At 45.3% G+C, this 11,438-nt stretch overlaps 1 long non-coding RNA gene across 1 annotated transcript; it reads right to left on the minus strand.

The window, feature by feature from the left end:
* Positions 1-278: 278 nt before the first annotated feature.
* LOC108391946 (uncharacterized) lies at positions 279-7,165 on the minus strand. The gene is made up of 3 exons (XR_001851890.3): positions 6,914-7,165; positions 6,694-6,794; positions 279-544 (listed from the first exon to the last, which is right to left on the minus strand). It is a non-coding gene; the product is annotated as an uncharacterized lncRNA (long non-coding RNA).
* Positions 7,166-11,438: the final 4,273 nt, after the last annotated feature.

Here is an 11,438-nt window from a genome sequence, read left to right on the forward strand (position 1 = left end):
TCCACCCAGAGAGAAAACCTATGTTCTCTCTCCATGAAAAAACTAACATATTCTCATGATCTATATCCTGTAAGTAGCCAAGTATTACTGCTAATAATGTCTCCAGTAACTCTTTCCTCATGAGTTTTCTGTAACTGAAAGTATCCAGTCAAATCTAGTCTGAGAAAAGTAATTTTTAGCAAGCTTGATAGGCTGCAAACTGTTGTAGGGGGAAAAAGAAACAAAAACAAGGAAACAAGCAACAAAATTAGACATACACCTTTTATTTGAATGTGCCTGTTTACCTCCTTTCTGCCAGCTACATTAGGTCCAACCCAAAAACCAGTTCCACAAAGAAGATCTGATTCTGATTTGGGAGGTGGAGAATTGATGCAAAAAGAGGTCAGTTAAGTTGTCACACTAGAATAAACTAGAACTAGAATGAAAAGCTGCGTGTACATGGGCTCAGGATCTCCCCCCAGACCATGCTGCTGGTGAAGAGTGAAACATTTTGGAAGCTGTCTGTTTTCAAGCTGGGTCCTGGGCACCTGACTTCCAACAGCAACTGTGGAAACAATAAAGGAAATGAAATCCCCTGAGGAGGGAGCAAATGATAAGGAGAGGGAACATGGGCGTTTTCCTGGATGGGCCCCTTGGGGTTCTGGGAAACCACAGCCACAAACCAGAGGGCCTGCCCAGCATTGTGTAACCTCAGCTCAGAGAGAGAAAGTGCTCGTTTCCCTAGCAGGGGCTCCAGCCGGCCTCTCTCCTGACAAACCACTTTTCTGGACCTCATTTCTTGAGCTCCAGTTGCATGGAAGAAATGAACTTGGAAATTCTGGCGGGCTTAAGGGAGAGGTGGCCAACAAGTTGTGAACAAAGCAATCCCACTTCCTCAGTTAGGCGTCAGTTTGAGCTAGACAAAATGGTCATTTTGCCAGAGATGACTCCTTGTCTAAGCTGGCTGTTCGGAAAAGCCCTCTCAGACAGCAGCTGTAAATCACGAGGCACCCTCTCTCTGTGGGTCCAATGGCAGCCAATGTGCCACGAGTGATTTACCAGGCAGCTTCCAACACAGCGTATTTTTTGGAAGCAGGCAAAAGATGCCAAAAGGCTTTAAAAGCTGAGCCAGGCCCCCCCTGGGAAAGAGGGAAGCTGGGGCACGTTTTAGAGGAGGGGCGCCTAACTGCAGAACCATCTGGGGCTGCAGGTGGCCCCTCCAGGGATTTGGGCCTTAGGCAGACTTTTTTCCCTGCCTCTGATTCTTCATTCAGAAATGGAAGTCCTGAAGAGGCCCCATCAGGAGACAAGAAGCCAGTTCCCTTCCCCACAGGCTTCCTTAGACAGGAAACTTTAAATTGCTGGGATGGGCCACCCTAATTGCTACTCTTTTAATAACTCGGTTCACTGCTTGAAGTCTCTGTAAACATCTTGGAAGTAGTGGAGTACACGGAGAAGGGAAGCATATGACTCACCTCTCCTAGAGGGCATGGCCACTGAGGACTCAGAGGAGCGAGGCAGTCAGGGCCCCTCCCCCGGAGCGCCCTGTCCACAGCCCCTGCGCCAGGCTCACAGGTGTCTGCTGAGTTTCCCCCACTCCCCTCCCCTGACAAACTCCCCGTTGCCCACCCTCCTTCCAGCAGCAGGGTGCACACACCGTGTCTGCACTGCAGAGGGTTGTAGATGCAGTTCACCATTTGACTTTCCCTTCATTGGGAATCCTGGGAAGGGCTTGTAACTGTTATTTCATTTTGTAAATAAGAATGCTGAGAGAACCCAGAAACGTGGGAAGATGTGTCCAGGACAACTGGGCAATAGGGTGCCAGAACAAAGACCCAGCAGGGGCACTTCCTGCAGCCCCAGGCGCTGTCCCCTGGGCTTTCCCATACTAGTCATAGACTGGGGATCTGGGACTTGAGGAGCCAGCCTTTCTTTGCAACATCGCAGAAGGTTTTTATATCTTCCTTAGAAGCATCTCCATATGGAGTAAACAAGTGGAAAGAATTATTTGAAAACCAATGAAGGAAGGGGAATTGAGAAATACACATAACTTTGTCTGGACCCATCTATTTCTTTGAACTTCCATCCTTTTTTGGAAGATTGCTTTATTTTATGGTGGTTTGGGAAGTCGGATAGCTGTGGTTTGTCAGAACTTCAGGTATTTGGTTCAGGGGTGAGGGAGAGGGTCTAAGAGGTATTTGCTGGTTGGTGGCAGACACAAGCAATTGTCTATTTCCTCTGTGACCAAAAGGCAAACGGTCACAGTAAGCCCTCTCTCGGAAGGGGCTGAGCTGGGGCAAGGCAGGCCATCCCAGCAGCAAAACGCCCAGCTTCAAGGCAGAAAGTTCTTTCCTAGCACCGAGAGGCAAGAGGCAGAGAGACATGACCAAGTCCAAGTGTGGGAACAGAGTTCAAAGGGATAAGTAGCAGTTGTAGATCAGACCACAGAAGCAGGTGGAATGGAGTTTGGAAGGAGAGGAACCAGGGAAGGGATGGTCTGTCTGTCCCAAGCACTAGCAAGTGCCCGCAGCTGCCTGTGAGGGCTGGCAGGCCACTGGCCGGGGAAGCAACTCAGGAAGATAACTTCTTAGTGAAATGACGAGTCATGAGGCCAGGATTTAGTAAAAATAAGGCATAGTTAGCATTGTTTTCATATGTTCCTGAGCACATGTTAGCTCTGAGATGTTTGGGCACAAGGCATTCTGGGACTTCAGCTACAACTGGGTTCTAAGGAAATGGAAGCAGGCATCTCTGCCTGCATGAAGCAGGACAGGGTGAGGAAGCTGATGGGCACAGTAGCCAGCCCCAGTGGGGCTGCAAGGGGAGTCTAGTGCCCAGTCAACCAAAGATGTGTAGGCAGATGTCGGCAGTAGGCAGGTGGAAAGGATGATTTGCGGCGGGGGGCTGGGAGGGTACCAGTCTAGAAGGGAGATCATGGCTAGGGGCTAGGGTAAAAACAACCTAGTGTTTCTGTAATGAGAAAGCTTTACACTTTGCAGTCAGGAGGTCTAGGTTTGAATTCTGCCCAGAGCATTTACTGAGCTGGGGATGTTGGGAAAGTTACCTAAATTCTCTGAGTCACAATTCTCTTATCTGGAAAATGAAGACCATCACAGGGCTGGTGTACAGATCGGTCATGGTGATGCTGGGGATGAAGATACTGTACGAAGTGAAAGTAGAAAGAGCAGGAAGGGGAGGAGGAGGATGTGAGGTCAGTAGCAGTGCACGGCTCTGAAGCTTCCTGCTACACGGCTCAACCTGAGTACAGAAATTGCCCAGTGAAAGTCAGCAGGCCCCACCCCCACACCCCATCCTCCAAGTGGAGTTTCTAAAACTCCTTCTACTGTAGCTCAGAATTGTCTCAAGAACTCTGTGCAATAAGGGATGATTCTAGCTGGAAGAATCTGGAGTAAGATAGGAGTTGACAATATTTATTATGTAAATATTTTACTGATAAAGCGCAGTGAGATGTGATCAGCCACCATTTCATATTGGGGACATCTATGCATCTAAGTAATGTTAAGAGCACAGTGACAAAATATAACCTTATCGCAAGGGTTGACTGTTACCCATACTAAGGGATGGGGTGGACACACTTTGTTTTATAGATCTTATATTTTAAAATATTCTGTCCACATTTTAGGCCTTTATTTGATAGTTGTCACAGGGGTTAATGGAGAGAATACGTGTTATTTGGAGGGAAAATCAGGGATTTGAATGCAATGGTTTTGATTTCTTAATAAGAAACCTGGCATCTAGGTTAATCATGTCGTGGGGAGGTCAAATTCACCCTGTGTTTCTCAAATGCACTTGCAGTTTATAGAAAGCGTAGAGGAGAAAGAGTTGCATTACCAAAATGAAGTAAGATCTGGCTTTCATCTGTACCTGGGGGAGAGCTCCTGGCACAAAATGGAGAGCATGTGGGAAGAAGGAAAAGGTATGGGAGTCAGACAGACCAAAGTTTCAGCGACGACCTACCAGCTTGCTAACCACTCCACTTGGAGTCTGTCGTTGAACCGCTCTGAACTTCATGTTCGTACTGAAAATAAGACAATACAACTTCACAAAAAACTAGTGAGATGTGGTGAGTTAATTTCCTTCTCTGCTTTCTATTGAGCCTAGCAAATAATAAATGTCCAACAAGTGGTTAATCACTCTGTATCCATTTGTTTCAATGAACCAACTGTATTTTCTAGATAATTAACACTGGCCCCTGGAAGGTCCCAAAAAAGGTTTTCATGAGCATTTTAATTCCATTTTAACCAGTCTTTAGTGCTACTACTTATCTCTCTGTCTTTGTAAATGACATTTTATTTATTGTGCCAGATCATCTTAGAGAATAGTAAATGCAGAGAGGTTTTTCTGCAAATATAAATGGCCTCAGGTTTGGTACACTTTTATGTTTTATGACTCCATAAGCTTTGCAGCTGCCACATTGCATGGTTATAACCACACAAAACATCTTATTAACGAGAAGAGAGGAAGCACCATGTGTTAGTGGAAAACTGGACCAGGAGTTGTGGGCATTGGCTTCTAGCGCCAGCAGTTCCGATAAGCCACTAGGTAACAGCAGGCGACTCCGCCGCCCTGGACCTTCCTGCCCTTGCCTGAAACAAGCAAACGCGGAACAAGAGAACAAGCAAGCAACAGTCCAGAAATATGAGTGAGGCCTTTCTGTTCCTCCTGTGTCCTGTTTTGTTGAAGTGAATCGTTTTTCTCTCTGAAAGCAGGTTACCGGCCACTCTGCAGAGCACGGCGCCGGTGTCACCGAGGACACCCACGGGGCTCCGTGGTTCTGCCTGTGAGCAGCCGTGGTGGGTGCAGGTGCAGGCCTGGGAGGGGTCCTGTGGAGAAAAATGAGGCCCCTGGCACTTTGCCTGTTCGGTCACCAAAAGATTCCACCAGCTTGTCGCATATTAAATAGTACAGTCCTTTCCATTTACTCTTTGGTCTACGAGGTACCTCCCAAGCAAAACCATCACAGAGGCATCTTATCAGCGTCTCTTCTGGGAAATGCCCTGAGGCACCTCTCCTCAAACACTGCATCCATATGAAGGTTTGAACAAACAGCAAGGAGGTAAGTTAAAATGGAAGCAAAACAAACGATAAGAAGGACCCAGAAACTCAGAAAAACCAAATGACAGGAAGATAGAAAGAGACAGACGGGCAGAAAAGAGACAGAGCCAAAAATAAAAAAGGAGAAAGATCAGAGTACAGACTGAAAGAGACCTTGATTGTTTTCACATTAAGCATGTCTTTTTTCCCATAATCACAGTTACTTCATATCCTCCCAAAATTGGCATGTTTCTCTTGGGAAGATAAACCCTCGTTGGCAAGCTCACCGCATGCGAGCTGAAGCAGGAAGCCGGAGTCATCCTGGTATTACGCAATCCTGCATCCGGCCAATAATTGCCTATCTGACATGCTAGCCTCCCACATTCCTGAGATTCATCTAGAACCGCCACAAGATTAGATTAGTGTGTATTTTCAGCGCTCCGCCATCGCTCCTAGCTGGTGTGTCCCCTTCTGTCAGCTGAATCAGGGCCAGGGAGCCTCTGTCAGAGGAGGCCCGCCTGCAGCTCACCACCCTGGAAAAGATGGCCCTCCTGGGATCACAAAGTTCTTCCTACAGAGACAAGGAAGGACAGAACCTCATCAGCTTGATCCTAAGCCTCTTTCACCAAAAGGCGTTGTGTGATTGAACTCCATGGCCACAGAGCCACCAAGAACGACAAAGAATTTCCCGGTGAACAAAGCTCTAGTCCAGCTCAAGACTATGTGGAAGATACCCTGTCGCACAAAACACCCAAGTGAAGGTTCAGGAAAATGGGGACCTAGCCCCTCATCAGCCACCTGCTAGCTGTGGGAGAGGGAGGGGTATTTCCTCAACGCTCTAAGCCTCAGTCTCTGAATTCAACACACTAACAGCCCCTTTGCCAGGTTATTAACATGATTAAATCAGGAGAGGTGTATAAAGATGGAGCATTTGAAATGCTACCTGATCTTTCAGTTCCATTGCCCACAAAGCCCTTGCCTCAGGCCCAGCCTTAGAAGCCGGCATTTCCGTCTTACTCCTGTGTATCTGCATGCCAGGGCTGCAGAAACAAACTGGGTGACTTAAAACAACATGCATTATTGTCTTGCCGTTCTGGAGGCTTGCAGTCTGAAATCATGGGGCTGATGGAGCCCTGCTCTTTCTGAAACCCGTAGGGGATCCTTCCTTGCCTCTTCCTAGGTTCTGGTGGCTTTCTGGAAATCTCTGGCACTCATTGCCCCATACAAGCATCACTCCAATCATGCCTTCACAAGGTCTCCCGGTGTCTCTGTATCGTCACATGAACTTTTCCTATAAGGACACCAGTCGTATTACACTAGATGTCCACCCTACTCCAGCGTGACGTCCTGTTAACTAATTACATCAACTGTGTCCAAATAAAGCCCCATCCTGAGGTGCTGGGAGGTAGGACTTCAACAGACCTTTTTTTGGGGGGTGGGGGGCAGGGAGCACAGTTCAGTCCATAATGCACTGCATTGTACAGCACAGCCAAGAGGGCCGGGGGACAGGGGGATGAACATCAGGGCAAGGAGAGAGGCATGGGGGCTCGTGAAGTCAGACCAAGAAGTCACTGAATGGTTAGTAGGACTCAGAGAGTGCACGCAGAGTCTGACACTGAGCAAGTGCCCACTGAGGGCCTCTGCCCGACACACACTGACCGTGGCAGCCTGGCGGCAGCGGGTGCACATAACCAACAGCTCAGAGCCCCCCAGAAGCAGGCGACGGGTGGAAGGACAGCTGACGTTGACTCTCGTGAGCCCTGAGGGTGGAAGGAATGAAAGACATTGTCTCAGATGTATATAAAATTTGGAAAATTAAACAGACTCAACCCCTCTTTAAAAAAATAATGCATTAATGACCCTGCCTGTAGAGTCTCACCTTACTAAGTCCTGCAATTTGCAAATTACCTATTGGCCCACCTCCGTCTACTGAAGGAATAATGAGTATTAAAGAGAGCCTGGCCTCTGAAGTTGGCTTATGAATCACATGAGCATGAATGACTCATAGACTTTGCATCTTCAAAGGGAGGGCTCTCCCCTGACCGGCCCATGGAGGACTGGGTCCCTGGCTCTCTTAAGCAGAGCTTGGAGGAGCAGGGCTCTGTGGCTCTGGTGGGGCCACCAAGGTTGGTTGGAGGAAGCCTGGGGAAGAGCGTGTCGTCACAGCCTCAGCTCGCTGCCTGCGAGCTTTCTCAGGCACCACCTGGTGGAGGGCGACTCGCCGCGTTCTTCTAGCCCAGGAAGAGACCCTGTCAGAGGCCTTTAAAGTATGTGCCCTTAACTGTCTTGCCAGGGGCCAAGGGGCTGTGCCAGGGGACAGCTGTGCTTTGATGTCCCTGCTGTGTTCAAAGCGCTCAGGGACATCGAGTTTCTTCCAGAAATGAGATATTCCCTGGACCAACTAGGTCATTGGACAATGAGCTATTGAGGGCCCTGAGCGCTGCAGCTAGGCCAAGAAAGCCTTGAACAGACCTCCTTTTTCCTTCCTCTAAGAAAGACCACTGAGGACGGGGCACACGGCGGAGGGAGCCTCAAGAGGCAAGAAGGGAGATGGTCCTAAAAAAAGCAGTACCACTAGCAAGTGCAACTCAAGGTCACATCAATGGGTATAAGCACAAAAGTATTGGTTTCCTGGTATCCTAGACATTTTTCAGTAACAAAATAACAAGACTTGCTATTTTCAAGCACCCAAGATATATTAACTTTTTACTAGATATTTTAGACACAACTCTGAAAGGCTGATATTACATTTGATTTTTATTTGTTTTAAACATGAGAAACTCCTGGGCCTTATACAGATGACATAACTTTGCCAAAGCCCCAGTAAAATGAGCAGAGCTGGGGTTTGGGCCCAGCACTGTATTTCCCCAAGTCTTGTGATGGCAGGAGTGGGACTCTGAGTTCTACTAGATATGTCTTTCAAAAGGGCTTCCACCCTACAAGCTCTCAGCATATATTAACTGAAAATTGAAGGATCCAGCTTGCAAACAAGTAGCATCACTGGGCCATCTAGCGAGGTGCTTAGAAGGCACACTTGCCCACGTGGTCCTGGCAGCCCCCCTTTGCCACAAAGCATCCAGGGTGGAGAGGTTCGTGACACTTTTCACAGGGCTTCCCTATCCTAGACACACGCTGCTGGGAATCTGCAACCAGTTTACAACTGCTGACTTTGGAGTTCACATTTATATCAGATCATCATTAATGGGCTTTGCGCTCCCCCAGTGTTTTCCATCTTCAAAGTGCTCTGTGAACATTAACTAATTAATCTGGGTTACAAATTGTGCCAAGGCCCAGAGGGCTTAAACTGCTCAGATCTGGGACAGTCTCTGTTGACGGTGATGATTACAGAGAACACTGAGCTCCCTGTCAGCAGTGCCCCGCCGTGGAGCGCCTCGCCGCAGCGTCCCCCCACTGCAGATGCTGGGAGTCTTGCTCCTCCGGGCTAGACCTGGGCTTGGGGCTGCAAAGAACAGGAAGCCAGAGGTCTCACAGAAGCACTTGATGCTGAGAAGCAGCAAGCACAGTACTTTACAATAAAGATCTCGTGAACTGATTCATCCAATGGGGTCACATCCAAGCTTCCTTTCAGATAGGTTAAGTGACCAGTTCAAGCACATTTCATGGTAGAGATCATGCGGAGCCCCATTTCCTGAATCCCCAAGCAATACTTTCTGTGCAGCAGACTGTCTGAAATTATTTATGTAACCCACAACTCGACAAGTAAGGAATGAGAAGCAGCAATAATTGATGCTAGAGAAATTCAGAGGCAAGAGATAGAATTTATTTTCTGTGGGTGAGAAAGACTTGTTTGGAGATCGCATTCGTGCTGGGCTTTATTTATTTCATTTTAACAATTTTACTGAGTTCTTATCAGAAACGATGTTTGATTTTGTCAAATGCTGCTTCTGCATCAATTGAGAGATGATTTTTGTTTTAGTCTGTTAATAAGGTGTGTGCTAAGAGCTAAATGTTTATGTCCCCCTCAAGTTCCTACGTGGAAATCTTAATCCTCAGTGTGATGGTGTTAGGGGTGAGGCCTTTGGGAGGTGATCAGACTGCAGGGCTGAAGCCGTTGTGAATGGGACTAGTGTCCTTATAGAAGATCCCTCGGAGAGCTCACCCTCTCTGTCTGCTCTCCGCCTTGTGAGCACACAGCCAGAAGTGGTGAGGGCACCACAGAGGACAGGAGAAAACCCACAGACCAGGAAAGGGTTCTCCCCAGACACCGGACCAGCGGGCACCGCCATCCTGCACATCCCTCACTCCAGAACCACGAGAAATCAATTTCTGTTGCTTAAGCCACTTCGGCCATGGTGTTTTTGTTACAGCAGCCCAGACTGACTAAGACATAGAGTTGCATTGTTTTTCCCATGTTAAAGCCACCTGGCATTCCTGGTATATGCCAAACATGTTGTATTCACTTAGCTAAAATGTTAAGAATTTTGCTTAGTATTTACTGGAGATGCTGGTCTGCCATAACCTTGTCTTGTGATGGCTTTGCCTGGTTTTCTCATCAGAGTGATGCTAGCTTCTTAGAATGTGTTGGAAATCCTTTTCTTCATTTTTCTTAGAAAATTTTTTGGTAGAATTATGATTAATGTTTCCTTAAAAGCTTGACAGAATTCACCAGTGAAACAATATACAGCTAGGGGGAATTTTGTGGGAATGTTTTTCACTGTAAATTCATTTCTCTAATAAATACAGGGCAATTCAGATATTCAGTTGTTGAGTACGTTTGGTACTGTGCTTTTTCTCTTTTAGACATTTGTCTATTTCATCTAATTTGTTGAGTGTATGGGATAACAGTTTTGGTAATACTTCCTTTTTATCCCTTTAATATATGTGGAAGGGTAAGCCTTTTAAAGAAAAAATAAGGAAGAACTTCTTGGTTGTGGGAAATACTCTGAACAACATTACATAGATTAGTGATTTTTAAAATATCTGTCTCTTTCACTAATCTCATAATTCCCCTAGAAAGAGGCTTTTAAAATTAATCAAATTTCTAGGATCCATGTTGAATTACAGTTCAATGAAATTTCTAATATTTCTCATGTGCTTTTTAAATTTTGGCATTTTCTTTGTTCCTTTGTTTAATTACTAAGGCTGAAGCTGCCCGGGATTTAAAAACCAAATATTTATAGTAAAATGTATTGTTATTTCGCTACACAGAAGTGTAAAAAAATGTATCTTTAGAGACAATTTTAGAATGTACCAGTGGGAAAATTAAAACAAACAAACCTTATCCATACCCTAAATTCACTGATCCTAATAGTTTCTTCCCAGAATCTAATTAGTACAGTCTGGAAAACATTAGTTTGAGGAAGGAAAATATGTATTAGGTGTTTGCTTGAGTGAATTGCTCAATACTCCTACTTCTTTGATCTCATCTTTGCAGCCCTGAGTTTTTGTATTTGCATATTATTTGCATTTCCACATGTGTCAGTTTCAAGTAACCCAGTATTCCTAGCAAGTTTGGGTGAGGAGTGAGTAGCTTTAATCTCTGTGACAGAATTCGTGCTTAAAATTAAACAAAAAACTGGAGTTAGAAAACAGGGTCCAGTTTGAAATCAATGCTTTGAAATATGCTAAATTATCAATTATATTTTCCTCTCAGCCCCAAATACAGTGGTATGCTGGAGCTGACTTATACCATCTTGCAAGAACCAGTTGTTAGATATTCAGGGGTTTTTCAGTTTGATGGCTAAAGATAGTAATTTTTAAATGTGGAATTTTATAAATTTATAATAAAATGATATTAAAAACACAGGTAGTAAATACTCAAACATTACTTTACAATTATTATACTACATTTTGCCCTTACCTTTCATTATACTCTTGAGGCTATTTACATCTATTGTAACTATGCATTAGAAATACTATATAATGTTGTGATATTGATAATCTTTCCCCAATTCTGGGCTCAGTGATGTCACATGGGTAGACTGAAATCAGCCTGGAGTGCTTATTTACACCACGCAGTCCGGCAAGTACTACAAGTTTTGATTTATTGTTTTGTTGATTATCTAAATTAAAATTATGGAGAAAGGTGAGGCAGATTAAACTTACATGAGTGTGAGGCCTATAGTTGAAAATGCTGTGAATAAACATGGTGAGTACAGTGAGTAAATATCCTTCCAGCATTTGAAAGCAATTATCCAATTCAGTGAAGAAGTTGCTCACATCCTGACGATTGAGTGAAGCTCAGACATGCGTCTTTGTTGTTCCCCTTTGATTTACTTGTTAAGATAAATTAAAATATCAACTAACATTCATGTTGGCGCTGTACTTCTCTGTCAACTGAAACCATATTTCGTCTATGGATACAAGACTGACAAAAGTCAAGAAAAGTGTTCTCTGAGAAGCAATTGCTCATATGCAACTTACAGTAAGAAGTATAAGTATTA

The sequence above is a fragment of the Manis javanica genome, chromosome 1, assembly GCF_040802235.1.
Source record: "Manis javanica isolate MJ-LG chromosome 1, MJ_LKY, whole genome shotgun sequence".
Classification (NCBI taxonomy): Eukaryota; Metazoa; Chordata; class Mammalia; order Pholidota; family Manidae; genus Manis; species Manis javanica.